Below are 22,071 nucleotides of genomic sequence, written 5' to 3'. Positions count from 1 at the left end.
CATAAGTTTCATTGTGCACTACCTATGTACTCTTTCTTTCTAGAAACTCTAAAGCGTTTCACTTCAATTCATTACTCCCCAAAATTATTTTCAAAAAAGGAATAGTGACTCCGGGCTATGATGCTGAGAAAGTTAATCTTAATGGTAAATACCATCATAGACGTAGAAGGCTCACAAACAAGTTAAAGACAAAATTTAGAGTAGGGATATTCTGTCAAAAGAATTCCAGCCACATTGGCAACGGCTCAGCGACAGCGGTTACTCCTGATAGCCTCCTGTCGAAGGCAGGGGTGCTGGGAAATGACTGACACATTTCATCAAAGCTTCCACTCAGCTGCCTTAGCCAACTGTCGCTGATAAATGACTTAATCTTTGCTAAACTTTCATGCTGCAAAAGCGGAGTAGTTGAAATGCACCCACATATAGACCTGAAACTCTAATGAGATCATTTGACATTCTGATTGATACGAAATCTACACTGTGTTTTGACTTGCCTGCCACCATTGATATGGTGTATTTCCAGTTTGAAAGGTTCCAAAGTGATAGTTATTTTACAATACATCCTGACTGTAACTGAGAACGAAGAAATGTGGAAATGAATTAGTTAATTGCCAGTTATTTGTTACAAGGTAAATTTTTAATCACATTTCATATGTACTATTTTTTTTTCGAAGGGGAAGTAATTGGTTAGGAGGACAGAGGGACATAAATATTTTATGTAATCTCCTAAAAATAAAGAGTTGTGTGGGTTCTTTCATGAATGTGTGTTTATATGCCTTAGGTTGAGGGAATTTATTCATGAATGTTGAAATGCAAGATAATGGCAGTTGAACATCTGCCCAAGTCGATTGTGGATCAGCCACGACCATCCTAAGACACCCGTGACTTTCTTACTAGGATTTCAGATTGGTTTGTATTTTCTGGTAAACTCGCACGCTTCCCAGAGGTGTTAGTGTGGCTGCAACTTTTTCTGCTTCGTGCCGATCTTTTCTACAAACCTATGTGGTAGTCTTCGTGAGCAGGGGTGAGAATCCAAATGAATTCTGGGCACCTCCACTATCCTGTACGGCTAAGTCAGGGAAATCCTATTATAACATTTACATATGAGGTGGGCAGAGAGGTCCGGCATCTGCATTCACGTACATTCCTCCATTTCCACCACGGCTTGAAAAAGATAAATTGCTATTACCAGGAGAATTAAGAGGGAAAATGTTTGGCTTATGTCATCCAAAGCTTCTTTACCAGGGGAAATCGGCCTAAGCTTGTTAGTCACCCAACATACTAAGGCTCCGTGATCAAAGGCAGCAACCTCCAAATTGCATTCTGCCAATCACTGTTTTCCCTTTGTTTTCCCTTCCACCTCTGAAGACATCAGTCCATCTGTTTCTGATTCTTTAGAGTTAACTCTGCACATTGGCGCACTCTCCCCCTCCCGCCCTCCCTCCCCCACTTTCTTCCTCCTTCTCTCAGTCTTGAGAACCGATTTTCCTTTAACTAGGAAATTTTATCTTGCCAGCAATCAGAGCTCAAATACAGACATACACAAGTTTCAGTCGAAACTCTCAATACGTAAAATTTGAATTGCTTCTAAATTTGGCAAAATGCCTTGCTTTCTCCAAATTCATAAGACAGATGAGACACAAAAGTGAGATCTGTGATGCGGTCCTGCTATTTCAAATGCCATATTGATATAGTCATTATTTGTGCCAATAAGGCTCACTGTCATCTAATTTTAACCTGTTTCTGTGTTAATTATGCAGAATTTTTGTCTCTCCTCTCTTTTGATATATTATGTTCTTCATCGAGTAGAATCTAAGTTTGTGAACAACTGAATCTTTCCAACAAGTCGCTGAGTGCCTGTCAGGTGCAAAACACTGTACTTGTTATCTTGGGCGGGGGTTGGGAAGTATTAAAAAATGAACCAGACATGCCTGGCATGTATTATGGGCTCAATAAAATGTGTGAAGAACAGAAAGAAGAAAAGGACAGCAAGAGAGAGGGAGGGAGGAAAGATAAAACTATCTAATAATTCATTCCATATGAGAAAGTGTATCCTCCGTCCTACCATTCCACTATAATTTCTTCATAGCAGATGTTATTACCTGATATTGTCTTGGTTACTCATGTGATTATCTTTCTCCTTAGCCAAAAAATAAGGACAATGAAAACAAACTTGCTGGTCTGGCTCGCAGTTTCAAAAAAGTGTTTTTGCCTAGAACCTGGGACATGCCAAAGAAATGTGAAGTTAAAGGAAAATGAATAAATCCCCTGCCTCTAAAAGGGCAAGAACACTTTCCACTTTGCCCATTTATCCCCCATGCACAGCCTTCCTTCCGGAATCTTTCCTCCCACCACAGTGAGGAAGCCCAGTAATCAACTGAGGTTTGTAAACAAATTAGCAGCTGAATCTGTCCCCACTGAGTGAGGGATTTTTTTTTTTTTTTAATGAAGTCCAGCTTGGAAACGGATTGCTTTGGATTGGCCTTCCCCTAGTAGGTTGGAGATGGGATCCTTATCCCCCCTTTCTTAGCCCTGCTTCTCCACCTACCCCTTCCTCCCATTTCACATTTATTTGGGTCTTTCTTTTCTTTAATTCTTCTCCATTTAGCTTCCAAAAGCTCCCCCACCTCTTCCTGACTCAGGAATTCTTACAGCTACTTTCTTGGACTCTTATCTCCCTTCTTTCCCACTCTGTTGTTATGCCCTTTTTGTTTTTTTTTCACACACTGTTGATTTACCACAAACAGTAATCTATTTCCTCCTGGGAAAAGTGTGGTTGCCTCGGAGAACACACTGCTAAAATAATGGAAAGTTCATAGTTGATTATTTGTACTTAATTATAGTTCAGATACTCATGAAAATTTCTTTACTCCTCTTTGCAATTAGGTGTAGTGATTAGAAAACCTTATATATCACTCTCCAGTTATCCTTTAAAAGCCTTCCTCTGCTTGACGGTGGTGTAATTGGCTCTTAATTTTATATTGCATAGGTAGATTAAAAAAGAGGCATCTTACCCTTGAGAGATCTGGATGAATAGGTTAAAAAAAAAAGTAGATAAAGTAATTAAGACCACGCTGCCTGTCGCCCCAAATAGATCTGGGGTCTCCTAATGATGACTAAATAAATAGCTACAAAGTGCCTTTGGCAGTGCCCCTGACTCTGCAAGCTCATTAATTACAGCCTCATTTATAGTCCTATACGTGAAGAATGACGCTTATTATTATTATTATTTATTTATTTGCCTAAATAAGATCCTATATCTTGCTGAAAACTGTCATTTTGTAAAAACATTGCCGTAGGGCGGGCCCCTACTGAGAAATGTAAGGCTTGTGCACTTCACACATCCTTGTGAAATCCAAGTGCCTGTGAACTCTGACAGGCTATAATTACTGGCAGGCAGAGTTGGCTGTCAGTTACGAGCAGGATTTTCGTGGGCTAAAATGCTTCATGCCTGCGATCTCTTCCTGTGTGGCCTTTAGCGGATACCCAAAGTTCCCCCATTAGGCATTTATATGTTTAGGTCAATGATTCCCAAGAAGGTGGGAGCAGGGAGACACGGAGGCGATGAGGGAGAAAGGCAAGATGAGAATCTTCACGTAGTTTGGAAAACATACATAATAGTTCATTGTTTGGTCACACAGATACTAGAACTACATGTCTTGGTTTTATTTTTCTGAGCTTAGAAAATATAGAAGACAAGCGCTGAAAGATACCGGAGTTTTGCATTGTTGAATGGCAACAGTTGAGGTGGCCAGCTGCCTTCTCTGCTGCCTTCTCTGTGGTCCTGAGAGTAAACGGGAATGCCTCCGGGGGGGAGTAAGTTTACCTGCTGGCATTTCTGCAACAGATCACTCTCATAGAGCTTTATGAGGATTTGGGAAAGTAGCATAGCAGGGTCACATCTGCTCACATCTAGAACCTTCCCCCAGCTTTTCATTGGTCCCACTCGGTCCTGTGATGCATTGCAGGGCCTCGGCAAACAGTGGGGCGGGTGATACCCTGAACACCTCCAGAGACTGTCATTCACACGGACTGCATACAGTGTGCGATGGCCTTCATCCCACTTATTTTGACTGTCTTCCCTCCTTTTCCAGATGAGATTCCATGATTCATCATCGCGATCGCTCTCTGACGTACACCCTCCACTTTCTTACCCCCTCCCTCTGCGTTGGGCTCATTTGCTTGTGCCAATTACTGCCGTTGCCTTTCAGCTCCAAACCCACCCTTCTTTGCTTGGCTTTGTGATACCGGAGCGGGATTCTGCAGACATCATTCCCTCTTTGCTGGCTACCCAAGGATGGGCTCTGCCAACTGAGGGAGACTGCAAGGCCAAGGACAAAGAAGGTGCCTTTTCTTCTGGTGCTGTGTCTACCCCCAGACTCAAGTGGATTGGCATGCTGGCGTCGAGGCAGCCTTCCCCACAGCGGCGTGGTTCACCAGCAGGTGTCGCTCTTCAGCACGCAGCTGCAGTGGCCAGGCTCCCCCTCCAGCGTGGCCCTCCTCCAAGTTTCCAGATCCTTTCCCCTCTTCATGTTTCCATCCTCCAGAGAACTGGAAGCCACTCTCTGCAGTCGCTACCTTTGTGTACCTTAGAGTTGCCCTTTCCCCCTTTTTAATAGTTAGCCATTGTTCACCTCGGTATTTATATTACATTTTCCCTATTCTAGTTCCAGGTGTGGTTTGTCTTCTAACTGGACCCTGATCCCAGTGCTGGTTAAACCGACTCTTGTCTACTGTGAACTAGAACCTCAATGCTGAACAAAGCTGAAGAAAAACACTGAATTCTTTTCACTACCTCACTCTAAATCCATAGTCACCGATATCAAGCAGCAATTCTGCATTGGCTGACTGCATGTACACCCCTCATCTTCTAGGGGACTAGTCACACCTTCCTATCTCTCCTCAACCCCCAATGCCTTTCGCCTGGTCCTCACTCTCAGCTGATGACTTGCTTCCTATGTTGATAAAGTAGAAGCCATCAGAAGGGAATGTCCACACATTTGTACTGCCATGCCTGTCGGCTTACTTGTGTCTGAACCCATTTACCCTGTGCCTTTCCCTGTTACAATGGATGAATTTATTTATTTATTTATTTATTTTTAATTTTTAAGAGACAGAGAGCTCGTGCAAGCAGCGGGAAGAGGGGCAGAGGAAGAGAGAGACAGAGAATCTTAAGCAGGCTCCAACCCCAGTGCGGAGCCCAACAAGAGGCTCGATCTCACAACCCTGAGATCATGGCCTGAGCCAAAATCAAGAGCCCAATGCTTAACTGACTGAGCCACCCAGGTGCCCCAAACTGCATTCCTATTTAAAACCAAGATCCCACCCTTGAACACTAGGTCTCATCTTCTAGGGATACTCCAACAGTTCTCTCTCTTGGAGTCCTGATAGTTTTCTTTCTCTCTGAACCATTCCTATCAACATAAAATCTGTTTGAATATCTCTTATCTTACAAGACCCCTCTCCTGTTCCCACAGTCTCCTTCCAGTTACTATTCTAGTTCACTAGTCCCCTTTATATTCCAAGTCCCTAATCTCTTTGTCCATGTTTGGTCTTTACATCCACTTTTCTCATTCTCTCTTCAACTCACTCCATTCCAATGAAATAGCTTTGTCAAGGTCACCAGTGCTATCCACATTGCCAGTCAGTGTCACTTTCAACTTCATTGATATAGTCTGACATAGTCTGCCACTCTTCCCTTTGCCTTAGCAGCTGGCATCACTCCTGTATCAGCCTGCTAAGGCTGCCATAATAAAATACCACACGTTGGGGGACTTAAACCACAGAAATTTCTTTTTTCATAGTTCTGGAGGCTAGAAGGTCAAGATCAAGGTGGCATCAGAGTTGATTTTTGGTGAGTTTTCTCCTCCTGGCTTGTGGAAGCCCGCCTTCTTGCCGTGTCCTCATAAAGTCTTTCCACTATGCCCATGCGGAGACAGAGGTTTCTTATGTCTCTTCCTCTTCTGATAAGGACACTCGTCCTCAGCGCCCACTCTTATGACCTTATTTAACCTTAAGTACTTCCTTAAGAGCCCTAACTCCAAATACAGTCACACTGGGGGTAGGGCTTCAATGTGTGAATTTGGAGGATACCATCCAGTCCATAACAACCCTAAAACTATGGTCATTTCCCACAGTTTTCAGAGTATTCCTTTTAAGATGTCTGTCAGAAAACTTTCTTTGGCTCAAAGCTCTCCAATGGATTCTCATCTCATTCCATAAAAGCCAAAACTTCACAACACTCTCTCCTGATCTCATCCCCTTCTACCCCCATTATTTCCTCTGATCTCATTTTCTACCATTACGCCCCTTGCTCCCTCCACTCTAGCTGCAAGGGACTCCTTGTTATTCTTTGCACATACTCTCACCTCTGTACTTTCCACTATTTCAAAAATTTAATTGCATTTTACCCCAATATCCACACCACTGGCTCCTTCACTTCCCTTAACTCTTTAGTCAGATACTATTTTATTAAAGAAACTTACCATGACTACCTTACAGATAAAGTAATTCCACACTCCCAGGTTTCTATCTACCCTCTACCTGTCTTATTTAAATTTATACATACACATATATAGTTTCTCTATACATACACATATATAGTTTCTCTCTTCCCACTAAAATATAGTTTTTCTAGAGATGGACCATTAAAAAAACTAAAACAAAAAACAAAAAGACAAAAAAAAAAAAGAGAGAGAGAGAGAGAGAGGGACCTTTGTTTTATTCACTGTAGTACCCCAGCAGCCCAAACAGACCTAGCACATAGCAAGTTTGAAATTTAGGCACATGAAAAGTGATGTGAATAAATAAATGAATATTCAAGTGGGAACCTTATAAAAGATGGTTTGAAAGTTGCAAGGAAATCAATAGGGGGAGGGGAGTTTATGGCTTGGGTAACTGGGTTAATGATAGTGTAGTAAACCGAGATAGAGAACACAAGAATAATGAGTGTAATGAGTACATTATATTAAATATAATGGGTTTGAGATGCCAGTAAGAATTAAATTACAGCTTGAATCTAGAAAATGAATCTCATCTGGAAAAAGATGGGAGTGGCATCAATCCACATATGACTTTATTCAAAGTCTTAAAAAAAAAAAAAGTCTTAGAAGTAGATGATCTCCTCTCACACAAAGACCAAGAAAGGCCTTAAGAAGCCAATTGTTTACTGACATTGGTGCCAGATTAATGGTGTTCCTTGTGCCTAAAACTATCTCTATGGTAGTATCGTGTTTCTGTTTGATCCAACTCTGACTCTGAAACCAGGAAAACTCTCTCCAATGGACAACATCGCAGTAAGCTGACACCAGGCCTTCAGCTTTCATCATAACTATAAAACAAAACAGAAAAAGAAAGGTGTGTTAAAGGAAATGATAGTGTTTCACACACGCCTTTCTTTTGAGGTCAGCAGCCCATTTCCCAAAGGTGAAATTTCTATTTTCCAAGGGACTGGCAAGGAAAGGTCTTCCAGTTACTGCCATGAAGGATGGGGCACTAGGTATTTCGGTGAATGACTTAGTTGGCTAATTCTTATTCTATTCAAATCTATGTCTTTCACTTTTGGAGGGAGCCAGGCTTCATGATCTTTTCAATAAGCCTACATAACTGTGTACTAAATGTTGCAGTCTTTTGGCCACACACCATCTACCGTCTCTCTGTGATATCAGCGTATCCCCATTTCTTTCACTTCGCTCCCTTCTCCATTCTCTGAGTGCGGAATTCTAACGTAGATGACATCACCCACCAGGCCCAGGGATGAGTATGTGACTCAGACGACACAGGAAGAAAATTCCATTCTCCTGGCCACAGTGTTTCATTTGGGAGTGAGCTGATGACCCTATCTGTGCTGAAAAGAGATAGTCCCAAGACTCGTGTCTCGTTTACTTAGTAAATGGAGCTCTATTTCTTCATGAGACATGAGCTTTAGGAGATGCTGAGCTACAGTTGCAAGTTTCCCACTGGCTTCCAAAAAGAACTGTGAATGAAGCCAATAAAGAAGGCAGAGTGAAGAAATGATGGCAGAATTGGTCCTGGTAGCATCACTTTGGCCCCTGGATCAAGGCATATCAAGTGTGAGTTCTAGCCTGACATTTTACAGTTCCCAAGCCAAAAAACTCTTTTTTTTTCTGCATAAGCTGCTTTGAATTGTTTTCTGTTATTTATGTATCAAGGAGTCCGACACATAAAAGATGGTCGGAATGAAGACACCCACAGGAAGAAAATTCCAGGCCACAATCTGTAGATGGTCTGTGGGAGATAAAACCCCCGCATCATGCCCACAGCCCCATCTGTAACAGGGCTACCCACAAACTCCGAAACTGCTTCTCGGTTTCTTCAGGGTTAAGTTGAGGGAGGAAGTCATTTTATTGTTTTCAGGTGCAATTGGCACTTAAATCTGCCCCCATCTAGCAGAGGCGAGATTTGTTCAGCTCTCACAGGCCCAGGGAGTACAGGATCAGGATTTCCTTAGAGATGGGAAGATGATTTGAATCAGGTTGTCCAGCTCTATTGGGCGCTTTAGAATAATTTGTAGCTATGAGCGGTGCCACTGCAATTCCAAGACCTAGGTTTATTTAAGCAAACCTAATAAACTTTTCCCCAGGTTTCCTGCTTTCCAGCTTGGGGGTTTGATTAGTGTCATAATCAATTTATCAATGATCTGGGGCCAAAGGGATTTTGATCTCAATATTATCCTGCTTCAGTCTCCTCTCATTTACACAGAAAATTAAGGAAATGTATCGATTAAATGGGTTTTTAAAATAAATCTGTTATCTTTTTATACAGATCAATTAATAGCAGGTCAACTGAAATTGTACTATACCCATATGGCAAACTACTAGAAGAGGTAACTGGGGGTTTTTTTGGCTTATTTGTTTGTTTTTGCTTTTTTGAAGGGAATAGGAGTTGGCACTGCCTACATAAACCTTGTTCTTTTCATCCTCTGACAAGGATTCCCAAAGGAAGATCCTGTGGGACACTATCTGTCCCAGCAGGAAAACAAACAAAAGCCCATCCTGCTTTTGAAGTTTATCACTTTTAAAATATTGCTATTATGATGATAAGCCCTTTTGAGATTGGCTTTTTTTTTTTTTTTCCTCATGGACATTCTGATAGTGTTCGAATCGGAAGCAAAACAAAGTCACCTTTGGATTTCTTTTTTTGAGAAGTGCACTCCACTGAAAACTAAACACCTCAGTTCAAGAATGAGACCAACGAGGTAGTCTGGCATTTAGCTCCAAAATCAGGGAGCCCTGGGTAGAGTTTGATGGTCTCCATAATACAGTCTGTCCAAACTTTAGTGTGCCGTTAGACACAATCCCAAGCATTGTCTTAAATCTACCAGCAGTGCCTCTCCTCCACTCCTGCTCTCTAGAAAAATGTATGTTATACCACAGCCAACTGAAAAAACGTTCATTTTATTTCTGAACCCTCATGACTAATCTGAAAATAAGAGATAATGCTTCAGGAGGAAGTTGGTAGAGAAGGAATTTCTTGCTGCTATTGAAATGTAAGTGGGCTATTCCTAGCCTTTCCCTAGCAAGAGGCACTCAACAAAATCAAAGTAATCTTCGCACACATTTAACAAATAATTGTTGGAGACCCACAGTGGTACAGGCATTCATTAGCCCTCATCCACAAGAAAGAACATCTAGAGCAGTATTACTGACTGAATATTATTTATCACTACAAATCCTGTTCTCGTGTTGACATGAGAAAAGTGGGCTTTGTCCTGTTCCCGTATAGCCCAGTTGTAATATTTTCATGTAAGTTGTGAATGCCAGTGGAACAGGATCTGAGTAGATAATTCACGGAAGAAAAATGGAAGAGCCAAAAAAATTAAAAACCATATGAAAAAATGTTCAGCCTCATAACTAATAAAAAAATCCAACTTTGAGCATCAATGATATATAACCCAATTTAGTCTTCACAGGGGAAAGCCTAAATCCTTCCTAATGCCTTTGAAATTCTTCAGAATCACTTACGATTCTTTATAAATCTCATTCCACTTTGGCTCCGTGAGTTCAGGGCATGGATGGAGCATCTTGCCGTTTCATAAGGCGGTCCTTTCTGCAAACACCGTGCCACAGACGTAGATCGTATCCACTTTTCTTAATTTTCACATAAAGAACAGATTTCCAAAGGTTTGTAGGGCCAGCGAGGTTGTGAGTCACTATTTTTCTAAGCCTTACCTCCTCCCTCAATTGTCAGAATCCCTATCCTCAGGCTCAACTCAACTCCTCAACCCATATCCCTCCACCCCTGCCCTGAGTTTCCTACCTACATACATCAAAACAACATCCCTCAATTTTTTCTGTCGTTGTTCACCCCCTACATGTCTCAAGGCGTCCTGAGTCACTGATTTTTCCTAAATAATAAATCTCTATTCTGCATCCCACCTTCAGCACAGAAAAACCGATGGACAGAGACTTTGAAATGTCCTGCCTTGCCCTTCTGTCAACTCCAGAAGGTTCTCTGAAAAGGACGAAAGCTTTAGATGTGTGTTTTCTCATCAATCTGAATTATGCCACCTCTTTTGAAAAAGCAAAACCTGCTCCAATCGGTTTTGGTGTTAAATAACATTTTTTTTCTCTTTTATATTAAATTAAGTAAGATTTTCACAGTAGTAATACTCAGTGCCAGTGAGGGTATAGTCACACTCACACATAAGTACTGGATGTGCAAATTGATTTTTTAAAAAAACATTCAGAAAAGCAATATAAAAAGAATTTTAAAGTCAAGATATTTCAAAGAATCTATACTTTTGAGCCTAGTAATTCTACTTCTAGAAATTTATGCTAGAAAAGCAATTAAGGAATTAAGTCTTACATGGAAGGATGTTTCTTGCAGTATGGTTTATAGTAAGATTAAAAAGTCCAATGATAAATGAATAATCGAATAAATCATGGTATATTCACACAAAATACAGCCATTAAAAATTACTCTTCTGAGGAAACAGGGGAAAATGTGCTATTCCTGTTTGCTGGACTTGAGCTCTCTAAAAAACATGATAAGTTGATGACTAATTTATATTTGTACCTCCCAAAATTCGAGCACAGAGCCTTCCGTGTGATACCTGCACGACAGATATTTGTTGAATGATGAATAAATGAATGAATAAACAAGTGAATTTTGGCTTGGTGAAGTTCCCTTTCTTTTTCTCTAAGCTTTCTGATTCTACATGATCTTTTCTGTCCCAGAGTATACAATTTAAACGCGGAGACAAGATAAACCCGGATAGTAACAGTGAACAAAAGAACACTCTGCAATGAAGGAAGTACTGACTCCTGGCTTCCACTCCTGCATGTAAACAGCTTGAAAGTTGCCAGTCCATCTGAACACAAAGTAAAAAGCTGAACAGACTGAAAAATCAACAACTCTTCTCGAATCTATTAGAGAGGGGAGGACACAGGGCAAACAGCTGCCCCAAGATTGCCAAGACAGAGAGGTAAATAGAGGGAGTCACAGCTTCCCAGAGCACAGACTCACAAGCAGAAATCAGGGGAACGAGTGCCAGGAAGCAAAATCTGAACTGTAATTGATAAATTGCTGGAGGCTCAGTGCAGACAACTCTGAGAGTTATAATAAAGTACTGAATTATGTTCGAACTGCGGGGAGACGGGGGGAGGGGCAAGAAAATGTCTTGGTGAAAACTCATAAACCCATCTCCACCGTTTGGATAAACAGGCCGAAGTATATTAGCTACTAACCTTTCAACAGGTCTATCGTATTCACAATCAAAGGATAGCACATTTTCCCAAAATTGTGATAACCGTCTTCTACTCATATTCCTACTCATTCCAGCAGTTTGAGGAGAGTAACATAGCTAAGTAATCCATGAAGAATTCAGACTTAACACTGGCGAGCCTACACGAACTCTTTTTTTGTTCAGCTGTTAGTCTCGAAACCAAGTTCTTAACAAAACACGGTCTTTGTAAAATAACCTGTTTGAATGTCCTCAAATACAATATATTCAGCAAAGAAAATTTTCAATTGTTCAGGGGAAATTAAAATAAAAGATAGACGGTGTATATCTATGTAGGGCTCATAGCCCTTCAGAGGACCATAAAACTATAATAAGATCCAATCTTTTTTTGCCTCCCCCCAAGACAATTTTTGCTCCCTTGGGGCCAATAACATCCCCACTGAGAATGAACAGTGTGCACCATTTCTTTGGGGGAAAAAAAAGTGCATTGCTCTTAAAATGCAATACTGAGCCTGTAGGGTTATCTCTGCACCAAAGATTTACAGCACGTGTAAAAGGCAGCACGTTATTTTCTTAAGCATTTGATTCAATCAGTTCGTTATTTCTCCCCCTTAATCATTCTTATTTCTTTGAAACTTTGAGGAGGTGGAGTGATAAGTAACGTTTAAAAAGAAAACAAAACTTGGAGAACAGAAAAATAGCAAATGATGAAATTAGAGATAAAATTCGCCATCTATGCTAGCATTCCTGACATGTCTTTGATAGATTGCTATTGGCAGTTCCATACATAGCGGCTTGCATTTCTCACTCTGCCCCCTCCCCACGCTCTCTCAATCATTCATTCTGCATATAACATATACAGCCACATATCTATATTACTGAGAAAGGATCAATCATTTTTTTCCCTATGCTGCGGAGACATACAATATTTATCACAGGTTATAGAAAAGAAGAAAAGAAAATCTAAGAATATTCCCTTCAGCTGTATTTCTGTTGTGGAACCAGGAGCGTCCCAGTCCTCCTTGTCTGGCTTAGTTGCCAGCTCAGTCCAGAACAATGTGTACAGCAACAAGGCTGATAAAGTTAGGTACCCACTGGCCATTGGAAAGAAAAACAGACCTGGTTATCGGTGATCTTCCTCACTATATTAAACACATCTCCCATTAGGCAAACTCCCTTCCATTGCTTTAAACCTCTCAATACCTTGTAAATCAAATATTTATCAACTGAGAACCTCTTTTCTAGCTGTCTGATGTTTCCGCTCTGACAAAGTTGGACACTAGCCAATTGGTGAAGAAACCTGTGAAAGGGAATCAGCCACAAGAAAAAAGAAAACTCTATTTCATTTTTATTTCACAGGAACAAACTGACAACAACTCCATACCCCTACTTCTTTCCTTAAAATTCCCCTTGTAAAAACGCTCGCCTGAAATGAGCAGGACTGGCCATTCGCTGAGTCAACACGTATTTACTGAACGTTTATCAGCTGGGCCATACGTTTTCGGATCCTTGAAATCTAGATTAAAGTCGCTGAACTGCTTAGGAAGGTAGACATTGCAACCAGTAAGCAACTCATGGAAGTTTGTGCACAAGACACAGCGACTTACAAAGGTGCGTGAGGATCAGTGTGACAGACCGTATGCTTAAGGAGCTATTTATGGAAATCTTTCTGAACGGGGCAAGTCCTGAACCCCGACTTAAAACAGGAGAAGAAATCCATATGGTGAGTGGGCAGAGAGAGGTGACAAATCTACATGAAGCCACAACTGGCATATTTCCAGGAAAAGTAATCACTCCAACAAAATTACCATGTAGACGGACTGTGTTTAAAATAAGTCAGAACCATTTTCAGAACTGTTCTCCAACCCATTTAGACTGCAGCCTGAAGTAATATCATCCATGATTAGCTACAAAATATCTTCAATTAAGAAACTTCAACAGTGGGCATAATTTGCATCCACGGCAGTTCCTGGCTTATTGACTTTCAAAAGGACATACTCAACACATTGAGCACAAATTCGGTTGTGGAGGACCCAAGTTCTTTCCCTATTTTGTTCTAAATTCCGGTACACGACAGAATGACAAGTGGCAATGTTTAAATATATATACTCCCAGAAACCCCCACGGCAGTTTCTGATCCAATGGCTCCAGGGTCAGAACCAGGATATCTGTTTTTCAAAAACTCTACAGGTGATCCTAGGTCGCCACACAGCTGCAAACTAGGGCTCAGCACAGTTTCTTACTGCAACCAAGTTCCAAAATACCTGCCTTCAACTTACTACATGAGCCATGTTCGCATACTGTTTTGAAAGCTGGGTCTTTAGCTTACCATGAATGTTCCATTTTCAGAATCTACATTCCCTATTGGGAGAGGAAAAATAGTGACCGCTCCACTTCCTAGACACTCCCGCTAATGCTTTCGGCATAACTGTATTAGTCCCTTGCCCATAACACTAACATGAGAACTCCTATGTGGACTGAGTATTCGACACTATTAGGCAAAAGCCTAATGGCCATCATGGCACCAAGAAGTTTAGGTAAATAATGTTGCTGGTTTATAGCAGGAATGTGTGTGTGCGTGTGTGCAGGCACACATGCACGGATGTGTGTGACTAAAGAAGAAAAGAGAAAAGTTCTGGTTCTAGCTGTTAGAGTGAGTGACTTTGCAGCTTCGGACACGTTGCTGGGCACCGGGCACTGGGTGATTGCTAGCTCTATCACCAATCTTGCCCTCGTGAGTCTACAGCGTAGCAAAAAAGGCAGAAAATGAACAAGTAGTTCACCACATATTATGATTCACACGGTAAGTCCTGGGAAGAAAATCAAGATGGTACAGGGATGGGAAAGGACAGAGAGCCTTCCCAGACAGAAGAGTCGGAGAAGATCTTTTTAAAGTGATGACATTTAACATTTCAGCTTTCAGCTAACGGGTAACAGGACAGCAGCCATATAAAGAATGAGGGGGGAAAGTGTATCAGGCACGTGAGAAAACCTGAGGCTGGAAAGAACTTAACCATCCTGGGCCATCTGTAGAATGATGAAATTGAGCTACATGGTTTTAAATGATATTTCCTGCTCTAAAATTCTATAAAGAACAGACTCAAGTAATTAGTGGGTAAGTAGGGAAATGAAAAGCATTAAGCAAAGCATTTTATTCCAATCTGATAGACATACTATAAAGTTAGAAATGGAAAAGATCTGTTTGTCTAATTNGATGGAAAAGATCTGTTTTTCTAATTCCAATTCCACCAATTGGTTTAATGACCCAGAAATAAGGTTACTCACCCTTTCATATTAGTATAACCAGGAACCTCTACTCACAGATCATCTATACGGCATTTCTTGAAAACATCACTTTAAAAGGGAAAGCTTAATGGACAAAAATACATAAATGAATAATGTAAAAAGAAGACAGGAATCCATTATTCTCATTAGTCAAGAAGACAGAACAAGAACTAATGGCTTTTAAGCTATAGTAGACATAACTTGGCTAAATAGAGCAGAACCTCACCAATTCTCACTTCAACAATTTTCAACCCTATAATCTCCAGAAAGAAAACTAGTAGACTTAGTTATATTTCAATAAGCATTTAATTGCACAAAGGTAGATGGAGCGCTCTCGTGATTTAGGTTCCATTACTCTCCAAAATCTGCCACAAGAACACTTGCTAGATAGAGTTCCATGTAATGTGCTGAATAAACTAAGTCCTTTGTCAAAACTAATAAGCTAAATATAAATTTGGGTATGGCAGTCTTCTGTTCTTAGAGAACTTTCCCGCTCCTTGAGATCTTATTCTCAAAATCAATAAATCATCAGGCAGTTTTCCATACATCAGCATGAATTAAAAATCAGATATCAAAGTATCCTCTTTCCATCAGGAAGGATGAGGTTTGCTTCGTAACATTTTCCATTATGTTTATTTTGCATTGTTACACGGATCCCATAGGAAGATGAAAGCTGTCCTACAGATGAAAATTGTCATCTTGCATGCACATTCAGGAGACAAAGAAAAACACCAGTTAAAAATAAAACAAACAAACAAAAAGTGAATGGTGTCATGTCTATTTTAGCATTTAAGAGGCTAACCATTTGTTCTCTTCAGCTAGAAAGTTCATGCCTACATTGGGGCCACGGGCCTATTCACCACGGGATCAGGGCTTCCTAATCAGGCTTTCACCACTCGCTGATGGGCTGCCAGCCCTCCACAGTCATAACAGCAATTTGTGATCCAAATGGGAGAAGCATCTGTGTTAAAACTGAGGATATATACTGTGGTGTGACAGGCAATGTCTTGTCAGATGAAATGCCACAGAGAGAAGACTACAGTTTGCTGGGAGTGAAAAAGCGAAAGGCACAGCATAATAGCAAAGTAGGTAATGCCAAACAAATGCTACTAGTGATGTCGGCCAACACGTGCTGAGCGGCTGCTGTGTGCCTGGTGCTCTTGAAACCCTTTCATTACTTCCTTGAATCTTCACAGCAACCCTCAGGGGGGTATTGGTGTTATTCCTATTTTCAAGACCGGGAAATACAGACTCATAACAATTAGGTAACTTTCCCAATGGCAAACAGAAAGTGGTAGAGCTGAGGCTTGACCCCAGGCAGTCTCCCTGCAAAGCCTGTTCTCTTAACTTATACATTGTAATTCGGGTTATTAGTGCATAAGATTTTTTTGTCCTATGAAACCGATCTACTTGGTTATCTCTGGTTATGCTCCATTCAAAGCCACGTTAAGGCCCCATATTAAACCAATGTCTGAAGGACACAAATCATCAGGGTTCCTTCCAAACTGAAAAGGGCATATTCCCTCCGTGCTCACCTGGCAATACGGCTTATTCTAGGGGAAAAAAGGCCTATCCCTTTCACCCTAAGGGACTGTGGAAAGAATTTGGAAGACTTGGGTAGAAAAAGAAGGTAGATATCAGAACCCTTTATTATTTTCTTCCCCCACCCTGACCTTCTCAAAACCTTGTGGAAGTAGAGGGATAGGTTCAGGGAAAGCTGGAGAAACCTACAGCTAGTTATGTAAGAACCCAAGAGTCTCCTATTTATAAGCCTGGGAAGAAACTGCCTAATGCATTGCCCTTTATCTGAGTGGCTACAGTAATGTAATCTCCATGACTCATCACCTTTAGGCAAAAGGAGAGCCAGAATTCAGTTCTCCTGAACACCCTCAGTCTCCGATGATGAGACAGGACTGAGAAGTTGGATTCCAAGTTTCCCACATGCTCCCAAAGGGAAGCCAGGAAATTAGTGGAGTTTAGACCAGAGAGAGAATGGGTCACGCCAATATCACAGTTCAGCAGAGGACACCATTAGGACAAGAGTAGAAAAAGTTGTACATCAGCACACAGGCCCACAGGCAACTCAGAACAGCCATGTCTCAGCAGAGACCAGCAAGGATGCAAAAAATAGTGACCCACTCTCAGGTAAGCAATCACCCGCCTTCANACCGCGTTCATGTACCTCAGTTCCACCTTCCAGAAAATGTGGGTATTATGGTTTCAGTTGTGTGCCTCCCAGAAAGATACGTTGAGTTCCCAACCCCCTGGTACCTCAGAATATGACCTTATTTGGTAATAAGTTCATGGCTCATATAATTGGTTAAGACAAAGTGATATTGGGGGAGTGCCTGGGTGGCTCAGTTGGTTAAGTGTCGACGCTGATTTTGGCTGAGGTCATGATCTCAGGGGCATGAGATCGAGCCCTGCATGGGGCTCTGTGCTGAGCGTGGAGCCTGCTTAAGATTCTCTCTCTCCCTCTGCCTCTGCCCCTCCCCCTGCTTGCAAGCACACTCTGGTCTCTCAAAATGAATAAATAAAATCTTAAAAAAAAAAAAAGATGAAATGATATTGGAATAGGGTGGGCTCCTATTACGATTTGACTGGTGATCTTACAAGAAGACAGCCACGTGACGACAGAGACACAGGGAGAATTCGTGTGATGAAGCAGCAGAGACTGGAATTCTGCAGCTAAGCTAAAGGAACGCCAAAGGTTGCTAACGTATGACCAGAAGTTAGGAATAGGCAAGGAAGGAGCCCCTTAAAATTTCAGATGGAGCACGGCCCTGCCAGACCCCTGAGTTTGGACGCCTGGCTTTCGGAACTGTGAGCCAAGACATTTCTATGTTTTAAACCACCCAGTTTGTGGTACTTTGTTACGGAAACTAACTGCTGGGAAACTGATGTAACAGGGATGGAGGTGGAATTCCAAAAGACTGAGCATTGTATTTGAGTCTCTACACAGAGGCCAATTTACATGAAGATAGACTACTTAAACACTAGACCAATAAATAAATAAATCATTTTCAATAAATAAATCATTTTTTAAAAATGGGGTGCCAGGGTGGCTCAGTCGGTTAAGTGCCTGACTCTTGGTTTTGACTCAGGTCATGATATGGTCTCAGGGTCATGAGATTGAGCCTTGTGTCAGGCTCTGCACTTAGCAGACAGTCGGCTTGAGATTCTCTCCCTCTCCCTCTCCCTCCGTCCCTCACCACCCTCTCACTCAAACAATACTTAAATCTTTTTTAAAAATAAAATAAAAATAAAATATAGGTGGCTTCCCCCCCCCACGCATGATCCAGTGGGTAGAAAGCTTATGAGGAATAGATTACTATTAAAAATTTAAGAATTTACCTTTTTTTGCATATCTGAATATATTTGTGATCTCACACCACGTGATTACTAAAATTGTCAGAACTTTGTTTCATAAATAAATAAGAAAACATGCTCAGGGCAGTAAACAGTCCTGTTGTCGTTGAATGACAGCAAGTGAATAGCACGATGAATATTTTTTTTTCTCAGTTTTCCCAATTTGCTTATTTAAACAACTTTTGTGTTTTAATCCCTTTAAGTGTGTTGCCTGAAATTCTAGTATTGCAAAGGGTGTTGACACACAGATGTCTGAGAGCCTCTGCTCGTTATTTTCTCCTTTGGACATGCTGTCAACCAGACTCATTTATTAAACACACACGATGGGTTGGGCAGTACAGATATGAAATTAGAAAGTTATAATCACTTTGTTCCAGAAACAGTCAAGTAAATCATGGACTATAGGAAAGTGTGTTAATCATGTGGCAGGATATTATTTTCTTAAGTAACTTCACCAAACCTACGCACAACACAGGAAGAGAAAAGAGAGACAGTGAGAGCCTGCAGAAATCAGAAAGATTTCCCAGCTAGCAAGACATGGTAGTAGCAGGGTCTGAAGGGCCCACATAGATGATGGAGTAGATCCATTTCCTAGGGACTCCATAACTACACACCACAAACTAGGTGACTTNGCATGGTAGTAGCAGGGGCCTGAATGGCCCACATAGATGATGGAGTAGATCCATTTCCTAGGGACTCCATAACTACACACCACAAACTAGGTGACTTAAAACAACAGAAATGCACTCTCTCATAATTCTGGACACCAGAAGTCCAAAACCAAAGTCTCAGCAGGGCCATGCATCCTCTGACGGCTGTTGGGAAGGATCCGGTCCATGCTCTCTCCTAGCTTCTGGTGGTTACCAGCAATCCTATGTAGGCACGTCACTCCAATCTCTGCCTCTGTCTTCACAGGGGTCCCTTCCCTGTGTCTTCAAATTTCTCTCTTTTTATAAGGAGACCAGTCATTGGATTTAGGACCTACTGTAATGCAGTATGACCTCATTTTAATTTGCTTTATATCTGCAAAGATCCTATTCCAAATACTATCATGCTTACAGGGACTAGGGGTTAGGACTTTGACATATCTCTTGAGGGCCACAATTCAACCCAGAACGTGGGATGACAGAGATTTAGTAGATGCTGGTTAATAGAGAGAACATCAGGGATCCTTTCTTCTCCCTCTCCAGATCCTCCCCTCTGGTCAAGCCTTAGCATCAGGCAAGCCCCTAAAATTCAGCCTCTACTCCAGGGAAAAAAAATAGAATAAACCTCAACTTGACTGCCATGAAGTATCCATCTCCCTTGGGAGAATGGGGGCTTAATATATAAATTGAGGTGTAGCAAAAAAAAAAGTCTATTTATACTTTTTCCTTTCCTAGGTTGAGGACAGAAATTCAGATAATGCAATACATTTGAGGAGATGTACAAAGTATTTTTGGACCACAAAGATCAGGGAAACCAGACAGATGGTGTAGGGAGTGTTTATTGGAAGGAGTCTTGAGTTACACCACACAAGAAGAATAAGAATTAAGTATATAGGGGCGCCTGGGTGGCACAGNTGGTGGCACAGCGGTTAAGCGTCTGCCTTCGGCTCAGGGCGTGATCGCAGTGTTATGGGATCGAGCCCCACATCAGGCTCTTCCACTATGAGCCTGCTTCTTCCTCTCCCACTCCCCCTNCTTCCCACTCCCCCTGCTTGTGTTCTCTCTCTCGCTGGCTGTCTCTATCTCTGCCGAATAAATAAAAAATCTTAAAAAAAAAAAAAAGAATTAAGTATATAGCAATGAGGGATACGAAAAATGCAAGAGGCTTCCAGGCAGAGAACAACATGAACTTAGGCAAAGAGGTAAGAAAGAGTATCAAGGGACTGACATTCTTTTAGTGTGAACTGACAGAAGAGCTGTATGAGGAACAGTAGAAGGAGATGGGGCCAGAGAGTTGGGCTGGGGCCAGACCATGCATGTCAGAAAGATGGCTCCAGCAAATACATGAAGGATAGTTCGAGAAAGGCACCACTAGAGACAGAGACTAGTGAGGAGATTACTGCTATAAATCTCACTAAAACCGTGGAGACCTGAATGAAAGCAATAGTGGAAAGGATGGAAAGGAAATATATCTAATCAGAAGAAGAAAGTTAATGTGACTCCCAGGTTTCTCAGCTGGATAACAACTGGATAAAGAACAGCGGCTTTCAGAAAGATTTTTGTTTTGTTTTGTTGTTGTTGTTGTTGTTTTTTACTGTGATCCACCAAGAAACATTTTACATTGACACCCAGGGTACGCACTCCCAGGTTTCTCAGCTGGATAACAACTGGATAAAGAACAGCGGCTTTCAGAAAGATTTTTGTTTTGTTTAGTTGTTGTTGTTGTTTTTTACTGTGATCCACCAAGAAACATTTTACATTGACACCCAGGGTACACACATACATACACACCCATGTAGAACAGATACTGGAGTTTTCTGGAACAACATTTAAACTCACTATATTGCAATGCACTGTGGTGTGTTCTCTTCTGGTTTTGTTTTTAAATGCTGGTCACAACCCACCAAATTGATTTTACAGCCCATTAATGTGTCACAATTTAGAAAGTGCTTAGGAAAACACTTACTGGGGGGTGGTAGTGATGCTATCATAGGGAAGTAAATACGAGAAGAGGAGAAGTTGAAGGGAAGAAGGGAAGATGAAGAATCGAGTTTTAGATATGTGGCTTGTCAGGTACCAAAACTTGCCCAGGCTGTTTTTGTTGCAATCCAGTTGTCTGATGGCCTGACCTTTGGCTCCTACAGCTGACCTTCTGGGGAGGTTTACCTGTAGCGGATTTGCTGGATCCACAGGAGGCAGCCTCCCACTTCTCACCTATGTGACCCTCTTGCCCCCCAAGGGGACGAAATAATTTTCCCTGATCTTCTATATGTTTATGTAAATGTTGGGAAAAAAGTGAAGTCAATAAATGTTTGATAAGAAATCTGAAAATTAATAAAAAAAAAAACCCAAGGAAGACAATGCACTCTCACATTTTAAATTTCTTAAATTTTAAATGCACCTTGCTGATGGAGATAAATGCTGAAAGTATAATTTTAAACTTCATAGCAATGCTTTTACTAGGTAGCTGATGCACGTGGTCAAAGAATCAAGTACATAATCAGTTACTGTTGGAACGTATTTCTGTTCACAGTATTAGTTCGTTTAGAAATGACTGCTAAATACAAGGGGTACTCACTGAAAATTCTGCAGCTGACACACACATGTATCTCTGCTTTTCCCTCCTTTTCAGAATCTTTTTCTCTACCTCTCTCATTTTCCCACACTCTGGTCCCCAGAGTCCCTCACACACAAATTTCTGTGCAATCTTGGACTCTGAAAGAGTCCCTGTTTTGCCACCAGCCACCACTAATTGGACCGTCTATCTCAGAGTATGATTTATGAAGATGGCTGAAATGTTGTCATCATGGCTTAGACCAGGAGAAAGTTTCAATTTCAATTCCAGTCCGGAACCATGTGTTCTAGTGGTGATTTTCTTGTACTGATTTTCTTTTGAGCAACGCCACAAGAACTTGGTATTCCCTCCACAGTCCCACCCTCGATTCTATTTCTCACTTTATGCATCAATGCCCATAATAGCGCCAATTACCATCTACACCTATAAGAGCCACGTCTCCACCTTCAGCCCACACCTCTCTTCTGGGTTCCAGACCTATTTCTTTCTTT

This window comes from Ailuropoda melanoleuca, chromosome 16 (genome assembly GCF_002007445.2).
Source record: "Ailuropoda melanoleuca isolate Jingjing chromosome 16, ASM200744v2, whole genome shotgun sequence".
Taxonomy (NCBI): domain Eukaryota; kingdom Metazoa; phylum Chordata; class Mammalia; order Carnivora; family Ursidae; genus Ailuropoda; species Ailuropoda melanoleuca.
The sequence above is the reverse complement of the archived record's forward strand: the minus strand, read 5'-3'. Positions refer to the sequence as shown.